At 34.4% G+C, this 19,127-nt stretch overlaps 1 protein-coding gene across 2 annotated transcripts in view; it reads left to right on the top strand.

Annotated features, from left to right (window-relative positions):
* The first annotated feature begins 320 nt into the window (after positions 1-320).
* LOC133206083 (coiled-coil domain-containing protein 74A-like) overlaps positions 321-19,127 on the top strand; it is a 214,685-nt gene continuing 195,878 nt past the window's right edge. For both annotated transcript variants that reach the window (XM_061342014.1, XM_061342013.1), the window contains exon 1: positions 321-415. The gene's annotated coding sequence lies outside the window, so the exon portion shown is untranslated. The remainder of the gene's footprint in view (positions 416-19,127) is intronic.

Genomic DNA, 19,127 nt, shown 5'->3' with positions numbered 1-19,127 from the left:
TATCCGACCTTTTCTAAAGAAACTCTTTCGGTTAAATTGTTCTAAAAATGCTATTTTCCTATGTATTTCTATAGTAAAGTGTAAAAATAGCACCGAAAACTATACCATGTTTACAGTAATATAGCATTAAAACCAGAAAATTTAATAAAAATTTCAGATAATATGCGGCAAATTCTAAGGAACATTATATCAGATTTTCAGGATATGTTTTCTCGTAAGAATTTTTATGCAGTAAACCCGCAACCTACCTTAAATCTTATTTTCATATGTTTTGACAATGCATCCAAAGATGTGTGATACATTATGATTTATTTACATAGAACTATCACTGAATGAAGAATCAAAGGGACAAGGCTGCATAAAATGTAGATTATATGGGACTTTACAGAGAAATATTGTTATTTAAACTAAAAAGGTAAGTGCATAGATCTACCGTTATCTAGATATAGTGGAAAACATTTTCAGATTTAAGAGCAAAAAGAAGAATGACATAATAAAGTTATGCATTTATGTAATGTAAGGGCATTCGAAACCAAGGATGTGTATACTTCCCTGTCTTAACATGTACAAGATCTTTTATTCTGTCTAGTGTCTTGTTTTATTTTTAATTTTTTTAGCTCACCTGAGCTGAAGGCTTAGGTGAGCTTTTCTGATCAAAGTTTATCTGTTGTAAATTTTTCATATTTTTATCTTCTTCTCCAGAACCACTAGTAAGACCAGTTTCAACCAAACTTGGCACAGTCAGTATCGGGATTCAAATTTGTTCAAGTTAAGGACCATACCCTCTTGCAAAGGGAGATAATTATGAAATAGTAAAAATTGGGTGGGGTAAGACCACATAAATTTAAAATTTAGATTCTCATCCTAATTTGCTTAAAAATTGGGTTGGGTGGGCAGATTATATTTTTTATTATTGAAAACTGCTCTTCCTACACAAAATTTTCTCATTGTGTTAATGCCAATATGAATAAATTTTATTCTTTACAATATCCATAGAAGATTCTTAAAGTATTTACAGTTTTTATTAATGAATTTTCAAATACACAGGTACGATGCATGCCACACTTCTTCTAAAGAACAGCAAAGTCATGATTAGTCGTGTTACTGTCGTTTCACTCCAAAACCAGAACACGTCGTGGATGAGCGCCCAAAAGATGTTTACCAATGCCTAAGTACAATACAAGTACCCCAAATACAATTTTACAGGTGTCCCAAATTTTCAATCACAAGTGCCAAAAATAAGCATCTCAAGTACCACAAATGATTGTACTTTAGTGTTTGTGATGTGATAACCTTTATGTATTAATATTTACATTTCCAATGTCTTTGTCTGAGGTAAAATTTCAAATAGTAAAAATACTTTATTTCTACATAAATCTACTGGTCCATCGATAGGCGTGGTGAAAAAAAAAATTACGTGCGGGGCGGGACAGATAGAGACAGAAGCGGGGCTTGTAGCACGTGAATTTGCAGAATCAAAAGCATGTAAATATAAGGAATAACTGTCGGATTTTTTGGTTTCGTGATGATGATCAATCGATTGGTTTGTGTGATAATTTTATGCATAAACGCCTTCGGCATTTATGCAAATTATCACGCAAGCCAATCAATTGATCACATCATGAAACCAAAAAATTAGACAGGTATTCCTTAAATACATTAAGCACTTCAACAGTGATATTTTATTTTTCAAACATTTCATTTGAATCTATGCTACCATTGCCTTAATTATGTTTAATTGTGTACAACTGTACAAAATGTTCTTTCATAATTGATTATCGTATATGAACTTCCTCAGTGAACATTGTTTTAAATATTTTAAATTATCAAATTTTAATTATTTCAGTGTGCGCCAAAAACTTTTTTCAGCACTAGCTTAGTCTGGCTAGTAATGGCACATTTTTGCTTGTCCAGAAAATAATCTAAAAACATGATCAAGTAAAAACTAATCAAAAAAAATAAAATTAACTGGAAGGCCATATAAAAACCCTTTAATAAAAAAAAAAACTAACTTCATAATTTATTGTTTCTCATATAATACATGTATTCATGTTTTGGTACAATGTAAGTTGGCTTTATTTAGATAAAATCAGATGTCTTGATCTTTTCTTCATCAACTATGTTTTTCTTTTTTTTCTACTTTTGCGGTTATAAAAAATGTGGTCCTGATTTAAATTATTTAACTATTTACAAGTATATCAATCTTTCATATTGGACTTATATAAATCCTTGCGTAATCAATGCAATCGAATGATCATATGCTTTCTCATGTTATCTCCTATCCCCTAATAGCCTGAGGCATGTTACTTGACCAGGTTGCTGAAGCGAGAAGTGATTTCCTGCCCTGAATTCACACTTTTGCGTGCATTAAATAAACAGAAGGGCAAATCAGTATGCACGAATAAACAGAGCAGCTAGTAAATATCGCCACTTTCGGGCATGTTTATACATTTTTTGGCGAGGAAAGAAGGACATGGTGTTGGAAAAAAGGGCATGACACTGCTCCATGCTAGTTTTCTTCATATTTAACACTCGACATTCCTAAGTGTGCGTTTTTCAGAATCTCGCAACTGGAAATGGGCATCTTCCATGTAAAATTTAAAACCAAAAAATTATATTGTTTAAAGTTTAATGTACCTATCCTTATATTGAGAATTTAATCTTTCATTTAATGTTTGTATTGTTGTGATTCATTAAAATAATAATAAAAAATAAATAATTTGAACACTGAAATTAATTTTATTTTCACACTGGTGAAATAAATTTCCAGACACGATGTCCTGCATGGTTTCAACTTTTACGGACATGTATAAAATCTAGATCGCCGGTAATCCGGCACATTCTGCCAACTCTGCTATTCACAAAATAAAACAGACTTTATAGTCATAAAAAGACATCATTCACAGGATTATATTTTATGAATTTATTATCATATCCTTCAGCAAAGTCAAGGTCTTAAATTATGCTTATAATATTCATAATATGACATATTGAAGACAAATGTTTAGAGAAATTGACAGAATTATTATAATAAAAGATTTTGACCAGAATAATCCATTTCAAGACTCCTGATTCTGCTTGTTTTTTCTGATATGGGGTCATTGGGGTGTCAAAAACCAAAGCGCACGCGGACTCTAAATATAGAAAAAACTTGAAATGACCTAGTCCTGTTTATACCCTCACTTTCTAAAGAAAGTTCGGGTATATTGTTGTTACTCATGTCCGTCCGTCCATCTGTCCATCCATCCATCTGTCACACTTTTCTTTCTCAAACTCCTCTTACATTTTACACAGTAGCCTAATCATCTTTTGGGAGATGGTTGGTGGTGTCATGTAGATGTGCAGTAAGGTTTCGGAAATTTTCATTTTCACCCTGGGGGTCAAATGGGGGTCGAAAAATGACATTTTTTATGCAAAAAGTCCATGGTTCCCTGAACTCCTTTTACATTTTACACAGTAGCCTAATCATCTTTTGGGAGATGGTTGGTGGTGTCATGTACATGTGAAGTAAGGTTTCGGAATTTTCATTTTCACCCTGGGGGTAAATGGGGGTCGAAAAATGATGTTTTTTATGCAAAAAGCCCCTGGTTCCCAGAATTCCTCTTACATTTTACATAGAAGCCATTTGGGAGATGGTTGGTGGTGTCCTGTAGATGTGCATTAAGGTTTCAGAATTTTTATTTTCACCCTGGGGGTCAAATAGGGGTCAGATATTTTAAAAAATATTTAACATGTTTAAACACCCTGGTTCCCAAAACTTACCATATATTTTATGCATTAGCCTTAAATCATGATCATTTGGAAGATGATGGTTTTGTCCTGTGGATGTGTAAATTGGTTTTAAAATTTACATATCAATGTGGATGGCAAATAAGGGCAGGAAAAAAATGGCCCCTCCCTAACCCATGGGGTCATGATTTGTACAAACTTGAACCTACACTTCTTGAGAATGTTTCCATATTAATCATGCTCTTGTTGTTCTTGAAAAGAAGAATTTTGAAGATTTTTTTTCCTTTTATTTCTGTATAAAACTTTGATCCCTTATTGTGGCCTGACCCTACCCTCGGAGGTCATGATTTGTAAAAAAAAAAAATTGAATCTACACTATATGAGGATGTTTCCAAAATGACTAACAAGCAAATTTAAAGAATTGTGCTCCCCTGCTTTCGGTGTCTTAGTGGATAGGATGCCATTATTCATGGCATATTGTGTCAAATATGCACGCCCTATCATATGTCATTCAAAAGTAATTACCAAAGTTAAAATTTTTGAAAATTAGGTAAAAAATGAAGATCAAGGGTAAAAAAAATCATAGCATGCTCAGAAACAACTTGTTACAGGTAATGTACATGTCAAATATGAAAGTCCTATCTCTTCTCAATCAAAAGTTATAAGGAAATATAACATTTTTGAAAAGTAGGTCAAATGTCAAGGTCACAGGGTCAAAAGTCATGATATATTTAGAGAGGTCTTGTCACAGGTAATATACAAGTATAATATGAAAGCCCTATTTTTTCTCTTTCAAAATGATCAATTTAAAATAATGTAAAAACTTTTGAAAAGTAGGTAAAAAATGGTCAAGGTCATGGGGCCAAAAATCATAGTACAGTATATTTGGAAAGTTATTGTCATAGGTAATGTACCCCTTACAGAAAAAACCAAAAGAAAATTATAAGTGTTTTATACTTCACTTATGAGAAACATAGAAGTCACCTATAAGTTTTGAAATTTACTTATAAGTGCACTATAAGTCAAAGTAAGTATAAGTGAGGAACAGATTTTATTAATACTTCACTTATAAGTGAAGATTAGCCACATATCAGTGAATATTTCACTTATACTTCACTTATAAGTGAAGATCAGTATGGTAGTAGCCAGAATAAGTGTGGACTTAGAATTTTTACATTATACTAGACTTCGCTTGAGATGCATTGTGGGTATTCAAGCTAACCAATCAGAAACTTTGTCTCTGCAGAGATAAACAACAAGAATTTGAAACTAAGTTAGTTTCTGTGAAAGGATGTTGTTGGAGATTTCAAATTTATTTTGAGTATGCCTTCACATCAGGTAAACAAGTAGGGTCTATTTACATCATTTTTTTATTTTAACTTCCTTTGCCTGAAATTTTGAATCAATTGACTCAGTTGCTTTCAGATTTCATAATTTTGAAGAAGCCTCAAGGTCATTAAATAAATCTTAATTGATTTCTTTTTGTCCAGCATTTTTGTTTGTGAACTGAAATAATATATAAAGTTTGCATCATCAAAGAATGTCATATGAGAGGGAATTTTTTTTTTCATAAAATGTTAACTTGATTATTTCATCTTAAGTGCAGATGCGTATGTATATTTAAAAAAAAAACTTTGATCATCATGCAACCCTTGCATGATTGGAAGTTCTGTTCTATATTAAGATCTTAAAGGCAGTGCTGTACTTCACTTATAAGTGACTTATACTTGATGAAGTATGAAGGGCTAATACTTGACTTATAAGTCACTTATAAGTGACTATACTTGCATAAAGCAAAAGTGGCTAATACTTGGCTTATAAGTCACTTATAGGTCAAGCACCTCATTTGCATATAAAATCCTAATGAGTCACTTATCAGTCACTTATAAGTTAAATGTATCAGTGAAGTATTAGTCCAGTATAAACAACTTATAAGTAAAAGAATAAATCACTTATAAGTCACTTATCAGAAATTTCTGTAAGGGACATGTGAAATATGAAAGCCCTATCTATTATCATTCAAAACTTATGACCAAGGTTAAATTTTTTGTGACAGACGGACAGACTGACAGATGAACAGACTGACAGAGGGACAGACTGACAGAAAAATGAGATTTAATGTCCCCTGCCTTTCATGAAAACGGGGGACAATAATGCTCTTGCTGTTCTTGAGAAGAAAATTTATGATGGAAAAATCTCCTGCATATTTCTAAGTATATCTTTGGATCCCCAAATGTGGCCCAACCCTACCCCAGTGGGTCATAATTTGAACAAATTTGAATCTACACTAAGTCTATGTTATTGTAAAGAAAGTTTCATATAAGTTTAAACTTTTTGGGCCCAGTCAGTGGTTCTTGTTAAGACGTATGTTTTTAAATGATACCATTAAATTTTCACTAATTCTTGATTATCTCCCCCTTGAAAGAGGGTGTGACCCTTCATTTGAACAAATTTGAATCCCCTTTACCTGAGGATGTGTTGTGGCAAGGTTGGTTGAGTTGAATTGGCCCAGTGGTTCTAGAGATGAAGTCAAAAATGTGAAAGTTTACAGACGGACAGATGGACGACAGACAAAATGTGATCAGAAAACCAGAAAAGCTCAAGTGAGCTAAAAACTTATGATCACAAGTACTTGGAAAGAGTTACAGTATTTGAAAAACAGGGGTTTTTTTTCAAGTATTGTTTTCAGAAGCTGAAAATGTATGACTTGTATCCATGTTAAAAAACTACACATTTCAGTATGATTATAAATAGTTAATCAAGGTGTTTTGAGTAGCAAAATAAAGCTAAACTGGTATAGCTCATTCAACCACAGAGCTTAATCAATTTTAAGATGCACAACCTTTTCAACTCTTAATCATTCTTAAAATATTTATATCATCATTTCTGATTCAAGGGAGAACTAGAGATATGACCAGAAGTATATCTGTTGACTAATAAACATGTACATATATATTGTATATAATGAAGACAAGTCAGATTTGAGGTTAACATTCATTTTAGGAGTTTTCAACAATAAAGACATAAGATAACTCCTTCCCCTCGCCCCTTCCTCTTCACAGACCCCTATTTGTTCATGTATGCAAGCTTAAATACTTTGTTTTGACATAAAAAAAATGTGAATATATACATATAGTTTAATGGTGCATCTCTTTGAATGATTTTCATTCCTAAATTCTAGGAGGGTGGGTTGACCCAAATTCATGAATGAGATGTCAAGCAATTTTATCATTGATGCACTTTTATTTAATTTGATGCGTTCATATTGTGAACATTTCCAGTTCGTTAAGAGAGTGGGGATGACCTCCAGAGGTTCATTACCTTTATACTAAGGATGTCAATGAATATTTGAATATTCGAATATTCATTCGATGAGTTGATATTCAAATATAAATTTAAGATTCAAATATTCAGTGTTTTACAGATTTCGTAAAAAGAAGTACTGTGATTAATAAATTTTGATTAAATGAAAACCTTCTTAGAATGTCTAAAAGACGTGAAGAGTATACTTATCAAAATAAATTTAATTGATCATTGAATGAGTGTCTGATAGAATTAGTCTGTAATTATTATTGTAAAGGGCTCAATTTCAGAATAAATGTGTAAATTACTTGATTATCTCGGGTTGTACATAATCCTGAATTTTATATTCATCGGTAAATTAATTAATTACCTAGGAAAATTGTCTATGGAAATATTTGTTTTTATTTTAAAAATATTTTATTAAAGATTATAATCACATCTCTTATTAGACTGCATGATAATTGTAATTAATTACATGTATTGAAATCTAAACAGTATACGACTATCCTGCCTTTGGTAAGACGATTGGTTCCTCAGTTGGAGCTATTATAAATTTATTAAATTATTAAATTTGTTAAAATCATGTTTTTCTACATTTAAATCAATTATTTATTTCAAACATTGACAAATATCAAATGGAATTCCTCATTGTACACTTACAAAAGCCTTCACACAATTTACTTCCAATATATTGATTGATTGTTTGTTGTTTAACGTCCCTCTCGAGAATTTTTCACTCATGTGGAGATGCCACCACTTGCCGGTGGAGGGCTACAAATTTTGACCTATACTCGGCACTCAAGGCCATTGAGCAGTGAGGGATCTTTTTCATGCCAGCACTTACTGTGACACGGGACCTCGGTTTATACTGTCTCATCCGAAGGACCGGTCTACTTCCAATATAAGAATACCTACGCTAAACCTTTCATGAGAGTAGGATCATGCATATTTAAAATAAACCAGATTTTATTTATTTTATCAAATATTCGAATATATTCGAATACTTTCATTGAATATTCGAATATGAATTATTGACAAGATTGACATCCCTACTTTATACCATTAGATGTACTTAAGATAATAACACAAGAAACATGCAAAAGTATGTATAGTCAAATGGAAAAGTTTTCTACTATTTTTGAGTCACATGATCATTTGTCATTCAGTGACAGGGAGTGGCAAGGAGATCGGTCCCCTCCTTCCCCCCCCTTGGAATTTGCAGAGTTATTTAAAGTATACACTGAAGCAAATAAAAAATGACTTTGGATCCCCCCCCCCCCCCTCAAAAAAAAAACATGGACCCCACCATCATTGTTTTTATTTTTTGCTTCTCAGGAAATTCTGGGTTGGAATCTTTTTTTGACTGAGGTATGGACCAGTGCCCCCCACCCCACCCGGAAAAAATTCCTGGAACTGCGCCTGTAACTTACAAAGGACTAAAAAATGAATGTAATGTCGACAATGGGAGATAACTCTTCAGAATGTGAAATTTGTCTATTGTGGCATCTGATGATCTTTGATCCTTTTTAGCTCACCTGAGCCAAAGGCTCAAGTGAGCTTTTCTGATCAAAATTTGTCCGTTGTCTGTTGTCGTTGGCGTTGTTGTTGTTGTAAACTTTTCACATTTTCATCTTCTTCTCAAGAACCACTGGGCCAAATTCAACCAAACTTGTTACAAAGTATCCTTGGGTGAAGGGGATTCAAGTTTGTTCAAATGAAGGGCCACGCCCTCTTTCAAGGGGAGATAATTAGGAACTAGTGAAAAAATAATGGCATCATTTAAAAATCTTCTTCTCAAGAACCACTGGGCCAGGAAAGATAAAACTTAAGCGAAAACATCCTCAGGTAGTGTAGATTCAAGTTTGTTCAAATCATGACCCCCGGGGGTAGGGTGAGGCCACAATGGGGGATCAAAGTTTTACATAGAAATATATAGGAAAATATCTTTAAAAATCTTTTTCTTAAGAACAGCAAAGCCATGATTGGTCATATTTATATGGAAGCATCCTCAGGTAGTGTAGATTCAAGTTTGTTCAAATCATGACCCCCAGGGGTAGGGTGAGGCCACAATGGGGGATCAAAGTTTTACATAGAAATATATAGGAAAAACTTTTAAAAATCTTCTTCTTAAGAACAGCAAAGCCATGATTGGTCATATTTATATGAAAGCATCATCATGTAGTATAGATTCAAGTTTGTTCAAATCATGACCCCCAGGGGCAGGGTGAGGCCACAATGGGGGATCAAAGTTTTACATAGAAATATATAGGAAAATATCTTTAAAAATCTTCTTCTTAAGAACAGCAAAGCCATGATTGGTCAAATTGATATGGATGCATCGTTGGGTAGTATAAAATGAAATTTGTTCAAATGAGCGCCCCCGGGGGTAGGGTGGAGCCACAATGGGGGATCAAATTTTTACAAATGAATATATGGGAAAAAATCTTCTGCTCAAGAACAGCAAAGTTATTTGTTATATTGATATGAAAGCATTGTCAGGTAGTTTAAAATCCCCCATCCCTCTCCCCCCCCCCCCCTTCCCCTCTCTCCCCTGTTAACTTTTCAATACTGAACTGATTTTTGCTTTTTTTCCTAGCCAGTGTACTCAGGTGAGCAATGTGGCCCATGGGCCTCTTGTTAAACTTTAACCTAACCAATTGCATTTCAGTTTATGTTACCCCAATCTATACTTAAACTTGTACTTACCGACTGTCATAGGTCCCGTCAACTTCATGAAATATAATCCAATTAAAACGCAAAATGAATCAATTCCTACTGATATACATGTATAAATGATGTGTGCACCATGTGCAAAAAATGATAATGGTAAAACTAGTACTAGTAAGGTGACGCAAGCCCAATGTGATGTAGAAATTTTCAGAAAAAGGTGTACACATACATGTAAAGTAAAAGAACAAATTTTAAATTATCATTACAAACGATGTTTTAACATAACTTTGCTATCTAGGCCTATTTCCAAAACAGGCAAATTGTGTGTGTGTGTGTGTGGGGGGGGGGGGGGGAGGGGGGGGGGAGGGGGTTGACAAAATTGATTGGGTGTGGCATTTCAAACTAATACTAGTAAGGTGATGCAAGCCGAAAAAGGTGTACACATACATGTAAAGTAAAAGAAGAAATTTTAAATTATCATTACCAATGATGTTTTTACATAACTTTGCTATCTAGGCCTATTTCCAAAAACAGGCAAATTGTGTGTGTGGGGGGGGGGGGGGGGGGAGGGGGTGTGACAAAATTGATTGGGTGTGGCATTTCAAACAGGTTTTTACCTACCCAATTACTGAAAAAAGTTCCTTGGTAAGCCCAATATTAAGGAGTGTGGATTTAGAAGCGAATATCTTAGTGCGGGTATTACTGTCTCATGACAGCATCTAGTTTTGTTTTGCACATGGATGCAGTCTGATGTACTTATAAACATTATATATGATACATCACAATATGTTTGTAACTGAGTCCTGGCTTACTGTCCTTCCATCTATCCATGCATTTCAAACTTTCAAGTTTTATTGTAATTCAAAGCATTTTGGGATGTCAGTGACAGTCTCCATTTCAACTTTTTCTTTCCTTTTTTTAAGCTTTATGCAAACATGGCAACAGGAAACAACAAATTATAAATAACCAAAAAAAGATTGGAGAGATTATAATAAAATCACTGAGAAAGTCGTAATTATTCAATCAAGATAACTAATTTATGTTTCAGACAAAAATGTTTTTGACAATTTTTAGGTCACTTGAGTTTACTCAGGTGACTTATTGCTGTCTTTGTCTGTAGGTGTGCGTCGTCCGTCGTGCGTTAACATTTGAACATTTTCAGCTTCCTCTCTGGAACCACGGAAGCAATTTCAACCAAATTTGGCATATAGCATCTATATGTGAAGGGAAATTCATGGCCCTGCCCCCCTGGGGCCTGAGGGGCGGGGCTAAAACCATCAAAATTTATGCAATCTTTAAAAATCTTCTTCTTTACTCCTGGACATCAAGCAGGCAAACTGTTGGCATAAATGTAATAAGCATTGAGCCCTCTACCTAAATTGTGAAATTTATGGCCCCAGGGTCAGGGGTTCTGGTGCAAGGGTGGGGCTCTGTTGAATATGTAGTGAAAATGCATTATTCTTAAAAAATCTTCTCCTCTGCTCTTAGGTATTAAGGAAACAAACAATATGCATAGTTATGATGAGGAAAGGTGTCTCCTCTAAAATTGTTAATTTCATGGCCCCTGGGTCAGGGGTTCTGGTGTTGGGTGGGGGCTTTAATGATTATATAGTGAAAATGCATTAATTATTCAAAAATCTTCTCCTCTGCTCCTGGGTATTAAGCTGATGAACTAAGTACATAGTTATGATGAGAAAGAGTGCCTCTTCCAAAATTATGAATTTCATGGCCCCAGGGTCAGGGGTTCTGGTGTTAGGTTGGGGCTCTGTTGAAGATATAGTGATAATGCATTATTATTTTAAAAAGCTTCTTCTGTGCTCTGGGATATTATGAAAACCAAATAAATACATAGTTATGATGATAAAGGTACTTCTTCCAAAATTGTGAATTTCATGGCCCCAGGGTCTGGGGTTCTGGTGTTAGGGCAGGGTTCTGTTGAATATATAGTGAAAATGCATTATTTCTTTTAAAAATCTTCTCTGATCCAGGGCAAATAAACTGAATGCATAGTTATGAGTAAGGGTGCCTATTTTTATATTGTGAATTTCATGGCCCCTGGTCAGGGGTTCTGGTTTTATGGCAGGGCTCTAATGATTACATAGTAAAAATGCAATAATTCTTTGAAAGTCTTCTTTTCTCCTGGGTATTAAGCTGATGAACTAAGAGTATAGTTATGATATGTAAGGATGCCTCTTCCAAAATTGTGAATTTTATGGCCCCTGGGTCATGGTTCTGCTGTTAGGGCAGGGCTCTAATGATTACATAGTGAAAATGCATTAATTCTTTGATAATCCTCTGCTCTCTTTCTGGGTATTAAGTAAGCTTACTAAATATTAAATTATGATGAGCAAGTGTGCCTCTTTTGAAATTGTGAATTTCATGGCCTCTGGTTTAAAACATGAATCCAATTTAATTGTGGCGAAGTTGTTGCATGACACTCAGGTGACCTATAAGGCCTGTGGGACTCTTGTTTAAAATACTGAAAAAGAAATAAACAAATACCACTGAAAATTCTAGTAGTCTGATCGGGCTAGTGCCAATCTTCATTTGCTAGTCCGACTGAATTTTTTACTAGACTAATTTTGAAAGTGTTTGGGAATCGGGCTTGTGCTTTTGGCACACATTGTTATTTGTGCAATTAAAACTGATGATATCAAAGTCTCAGCGCTGTCTTAATGGATACCCACAATTAAAATCTTAATTTATCTTATCAAAGAATTATAGTTCCCTGCTGGCTCTATAGATAATATTTTTATGCAAATTCTAAAGTCTTCTTCTTTAGAACAGCAAAGCCATGATTAGTCATATAATTATGCAATTAACAAATTTCAAATGGATATCATATATATACTCAAATAACAAAATATGGAGGTTTATGGTGTGTTCGGATGATAATGTCTCAGTGTTTAAAGCAATGTCACATTTCATCCCATTTGAGAACCCCCATTTAAATTCGGGAATTTCATTTTGAGCACACTCGAATCACCCCTATATTTTTCCATAAAATGATAAATTATTATTCCTTATAATTTCAATTCAATTGTTTGTTTGAGGGTTTAGGAACCATATTTTCTTTGATTGTCAAATTCTAACGCAGTCATATACTATCTGTGGATATTTTAATTTCTTTGCAGACAAATGCATAAACTCTAATGCTAGTAACAAATAAATAATTGACCACTCTTAGATTTATTTACATCTTGAAGCTACAAAGCAGGTGACACATGTGTTCCTTGGAACACCACATGTGTTCCTTGGAACACTCCAGTTCTTGTAAAGACCGGATCTTCCTTTTTCGTAAACTTATAACTGGCCCTAGCTGTCACCAAAATAAGATATCTGTCTCTGACACATGTAGCATACTCTGGATATATATATTTTTTTTATTTTCTATCTATATTTTTCTAGTTTTCTTGCTACAGACTTTTAATTTTTGATATCATTTTAAAAAAATATGATAACATAATGACGGTAACTTCATTAGATTATGATCCAAGGTCATAACATAGCATAATTGTTAAAGGAAAGGAATCGAGCTAAATAGGCATTAGTTAAAAAATTTTATCATCAGTTTTTCAAGAAGTTCTAAATCATGGGATATATGTATCTCAATATTAGTTACTGACTATAGAGTGTTCCAATGAATGCATGTGTCGCCAGCTTTGTAGCTTCATTAAAGGTGTAAATAAACCTAAGATTGATCAGCTTTTTATTAGCTCACCTGAGCCGAAGGCTCAAGTGAGCTTTTTTGATCACATTTTGTCCGTCGTCCGTCTGTAAACTTTTCACATTTTCGACTTCTTCTCCAGAACCACTGGGCCAATTTCAACCAAACTTGCCACAAAGCATCCTTGGATAAAGGGGATCTAAGTTTGTTCAAATGAAGGGCCAAACCCTCTTCCAAGGGGAGATAATTAAGAATTAATGAAAATTTGGTGGTATCTTTTAAAAATCTTCTTCTCAAGAACCACTGGGCTGTAAAAGTTGAAACTTATGTGAAACCTTCATTACATAGTGTAGATTCAAGTTAATTGTTAAAATCATGACCCCCTGGGGTAGGATGGTGCCACAATAGGGGATCAAAGTTTTACATGGGAATATATAGAAAAAAAATCTTGAAAAATCTTCTTCTCAAGAACAACAAAGCCACAATTAGTCATATTGATATGGAACCATCCTCAGGTAGTGTAGATTCAAGTTTGTTCAAATCATGACCCCTTGGAGTAGGGTGGGGTCACAACTGGGGATCAAAGTTTTACATAGGAATATATAGGAAAAATCTTGAAATAGTTTTCCTCAAAAATAGCAATGCCACAATTTGTCATATTGATATGGAATCATCCTGAGGTAGTGTAGATTAAAATTTGTAGAAATCATGACCCCCAGGGGTAAGGTGGAGCCACAATGGGGGATCAAAGTTTTACATGGGAATATATAGAAAAAAATCTTTGAAAATCTTCTCAAGAACAACAAAGCCACAATTAGTCATATTGATATGGAATCATCCTCAGGTAGTGTAGATTCAAATTTGTACAAATCATGACCCCCAGGGGTAATGTGGGGCCACAATGGGGGATCAGAGTTTTACATGGGAATTATAGTAAAAATCTTCTCAAGTACAACAAAGGCACAATTAGTCATATTTATATGGAATCATCCTTAGTTCAAATCATGACCCCCCGGGGTAGGGTGGGGCCACAATGGGGGATCAAAGTTTTACATGGGAATATATAGGAAAAAATCTTGAAATTGTGTTTCTCAAAAACAATAAAGCCACAATTACTCATATTGATATGGAATCATCCTCTGAGGTAGTGTAGATTCAAGTTTGTACAAATCATGAACCCCATGGGGTAGGGTGGGGCCACCAGGGGGGATCAAAGTTATAGAAAAAAATGCATCCTCCAGTAGTAGGGTGGGGCCATAGTGGGGGTTCAAAGTTTTACAAAAGAACATATATAGGAAATATCTTTAAAAATCTTCTTCTTAAGAACAACACAGCCATCGACGAGTTGTCATCTTTGTCTATGGAAGTACCTCTTTACCTTGAAAAGAACCTTGCACACAAGAACAAACTAATTCACCCCCCCCCCCAACCCCCACACAAGCACTTTACTATATCCCCACCATCTCTGTTGTGAGAGGATAATTACCACTACCAGGGTGACATTTTTTGCACATGGCCACGCTTCATGGATAAGGTTGTCAACGGACAAAACTAAGTGTTTATATATATTATCACTTTTAGGAATAGGAAGGAGATCATATAAAGTCTTTTAAATGAGGAGTTTGTGAATAGTTTTGTTGCATGTACATCATTAAAATGCTATGAAGCCAGGTGGATTTGTATTTCTCAAACTCAATGTTTATTTTCACCTATCAATACATCATATGACCTGTAGTTTACAAGTATATAGGGCCCATGAACCCTCAAGAATTACATTACATCCCTCATTGACAGTGTGCTTCAATCTCTAAGGATCTGACTTCCTTGCCATTCATTCATGCATGTAACAATCATCTCTACAACATCCCTGTTTTAAGATATTCCATCCATGATTCACTTTCACTAAATATCAGTCTCATAAAGAATACTCTGCCACATTTGTCTAAAGCATTTTAGAGTAGAAAAACTAGGTTTTTTCAAGAGAATATTTTTTTAATTCCAAGAGAAATTTTCAAAAAAATACAAATACCTGAGCAGTTATTGATCCACAAAGATTGACACAACAATGAGGTCTCCAAAGATAAGCTAATTTTTAAATATGAAAATTTAAATAGTTATTAAGATTACAAACAAATGCCCTGGTGAAAAAATGTATTTCATCATTAGGAATAATATTTAAATAGAATTTTGTTTAAACAAATAGAAATTTATTTTTAAATTAATTTTTTATTGAATCAAGACAAAAGGAGATAGATCTTCAAGGACAGGTCAAAATAAAAAAATAGGAGCTCATTCAATTCTTGCTTATAATTGTGATAAAACATTACTTATCGATAGTGCATTAATGCACTGAAAACATTGAAATGTATCAAAACTGAATCAGATATTCATCAGTGATCTCAACAAAGTTATTTCGGCATATTTATAAAGTTGAAGATATTGTAAATGACTGTTTAAGGTGCTTAAATATCTTTAACATATATTCTAGTTGATGTGTTAGCAATTTATGTTAGCAATCATTGTTGCCAGCTAGGAATAAAACTTCCAAAATAAATGCCCATTTCTTAAAGAGTAGGGAGTATTAAGTGGGGGGGGGGGGGGGGTGTGATGAATGTTAACTAATACTTTACAAGCAATATTGGAGAAATGCATTCTCCTCTATAAAAGCACAGTAAGAAAGATTTTTACAGGTATAAGAATAATAGACTATAACTGGGGCTATAAGATACAATTTCGTTATCGGTGTACCAAATTTGAACCAAGAGTTCCTGACCCGAAGACTGCATATTTCTTAACTGGGAATCAAATTTTCTTATATGGTTGCCAATACTGCTAAAAAAGATCACTGGATTTGGATTTACAGGCTAACTGGAATTTTATAATTATGCTCTTTTTGGATATAAACTGAAAACGTATTATGTGTAATTCAGTATTCACTTAAAGATATTCCTTATTCAGATAAGTATACAATGACTTTCCACAACATATTTATGACATTGAATTCTTGACTACCCGGTAATTTATATTTAATATTAAATTTAAGATTCAGTTTTTGAAGCAAATGATTTATTTTTTATCAAAGCAACATTTTTTTTCTGAACATTATAAGTTAAAAAAAAAAAACTCAAGAATCATTGTTTTTGTGTATTTTTGAAAAATTTGTTACCATGGCAACATCAAATATAAGAAATTTTAGAAAAAAACTTTATCAATTCAAAAAACACAATATTTGCTTCATATTTGCCAAATTTCATGCAAATTGGTTGTCAAAATTTTAAGATATTTGCATTCAAGTAAGCCAGTGCGACAATTTTGTCAATATTCCAAAACAACTCAGTACTGAGGCTACCATTCACTTAAAACAAGTCAGCACACAAAGGGTTAACATCCTCAGGTAGTGTAGATTCAAGTTTGTTCAATCCTCCAAAAGAGATTTCAGTCTGTCTTACTGCAATTGTCAGTATACATGATCCATTGTTGAATACCAATACCGATGCATTTTTAGCTCACCTCAACGAAGTTGGGGGAGCTTATATAATACCCTCGGTGTCGGCGTCCCAGGTTAAGGTTTTTGGAGCAGTTTTCTTTTCAAGTACTTCTATGGCCTATATTAGTCAGAGATGCATGGAGGATGCTTCTAGTGTGTTTTATTGTACCAGTCAGGGTTTCAGATGCTGCAATTTCAGCTAAAGAATGACCAGGTTAATGTTTTTGGAGCAGGTTAAAGTTTTTGGAGCATGTCTCATTTCCAAGTAACTATAAGCCCTATAATGACCAAACTTGCATGGATGATACATCTAAGGATGCACTCTACTGAACTTGCTTCGGATGCTGGATCTGTTCTACATTTTCTGGAAGAGTGACTAGGTTAAAGTTTTTGGAGCAGATCTCATTTCCAAGTAACTATAAGCCCTATATTGACCAAACTTGAATGGATGATACATCTAAGGATGCACACTACTGGACTTGCTTCGGATGCTGGATCTGACCTATATTTTCTGGATGAGTGACCAGGTTAAGGTTTTTGGAGCAGATCTCATTTCCAAGTAACTATAAGCCCTATATTGACCAAACTTGAATGGATGATACATCTAAGGATGCACACTACTGGACTTGCTTCAGATGCTGAATCTGACCTATATTTTCTGTATGAGTAACCAGGTTAAAGTTCTTGGAGCAGATGTCATTTCCATGTATCTATAAACCCTATATTGACCAAACTTGCATGGATGATACATCTAAGGATGTACACTACTGAACTTGCTTCGGATGCTGGATTGACCTATATTTTCTGGATGAGTAACCAGGTTAAAGTTCTTGGAGCAGATCTCATTTCCAAGTAACTATAAGCCCTATACTGACTAAACTTGCATGGATGATACATCTAAGGATGCACACTACTGAACTTGCTTCGGATGCTGAATCTGACCTACATTTTCCAGATGAGTAACCAGGGTAAAGTTTTTGGAGCAGATGTCATTTCATTGACCAATCTTGCATGGATGATACGTCTAAGGATTCACACTACTAGACTTGCTTGGGATGCTGGATCTGACCTACATTTTCTGGATGAGTAACCAGGTTAAAGTTTTTGGAGGAGATCTCATTTCCAAGTAACTATAAGGCCTATCTGAACCAAACTTGCATGGATGATGCATCAAGGGACGAACAATCTCAAAACTTGCTTCGGATGCTGGATTTGACTTACATTTTCTGGATGAGTGACTAGTTTTAAGTTTTCAGATAAGTCTATTCCCAAGTAACTGCAAGCCCTATCAGACCAAAATTGCATAAATGTTGCATCTAGGGATGCACACTCCTAGATTATTAGTTTAGTGTGGGACTTTGCCTTACTTAAAGACAACATTCGTCGAGGTGAGCTCTGTAATCTCTGATTACCTATGTTTATGGTATTTAAATATGTTTGTATGGTAACTGAAAAGCATACAGTTTCAAAGTACTTTTTTATGATCTAAACATGTTCCAATAATCATTTAAAAGAGATTTCAGTCTGTCTTTACTGCAATTCTCAGTCTACAAGATCCATTCTGGAATACCAATCCCGATGTATTTTTATAGTATTTAAGTATTAGTTTGTCTGGTAACTGAGTGTCATATGGTTTCAGAGTACACTATCATGAGCTCATAAACATGTATAAATGCAAATCATCTAAACCCTGCCTCTCAAAATTCTAAAGTCATGAGTTTAATTAAACTGCCCGAGATATTTTTTGCAAAGTAGGTCAAAGGTCAAGGTCAGGTGGATTGTTATGTTGGTATTTTTCATATTGTCTTATGACAAACAGAGCACATGCTATATAGCATAGACTTACCTCTTAAATGTTAAAAATATGCCATTTATGGGCACTATGAGCTTTTTGAAAAGTAGGTCAAAGGTCACAAGGTCAGTAACCATGGTAATTTACAAAAGCCATAGTTCTAAGGAATATATGTGCAAAATATCAAATCCATACCTCTTACTGTTGTTGAAATATAGGGTGTGACATACGGACAGACAGACAGATAGACAGACAGACAGACGCCGGGTAAAGTGATCCCTTAGTGCTGCTCTGTTCTGCAGGCGACACAAAAATTAGCTCACCACTGAGCAATATTTATCCAGAATCGGGCACGAAGTAACGGTTTCAGAAGTGGGGTGGGGGGCAACTTCCTAAAGAAATCTGACAAGCAAATAAAAAAAGTGGGTGGGGGGGTTAACTTCCCAAAACAATCTGACAAGCAAAAAAAAAAAAAAAAA

Source organism: Saccostrea echinata, unplaced genomic scaffold (genome assembly GCF_033153115.1).
Source record: "Saccostrea echinata isolate AGI-Se365-2 ecotype Australia unplaced genomic scaffold, CSIRO_AGI_Sech_v1 ptg000054l, whole genome shotgun sequence".
Lineage (NCBI taxonomy): Eukaryota > Metazoa > Mollusca > Bivalvia > Ostreida > Ostreidae > Saccostrea > Saccostrea echinata.
Note: the sequence above shows the minus strand (reverse complement) of the source record. Positions and strands in the feature narration are given on the sequence as shown.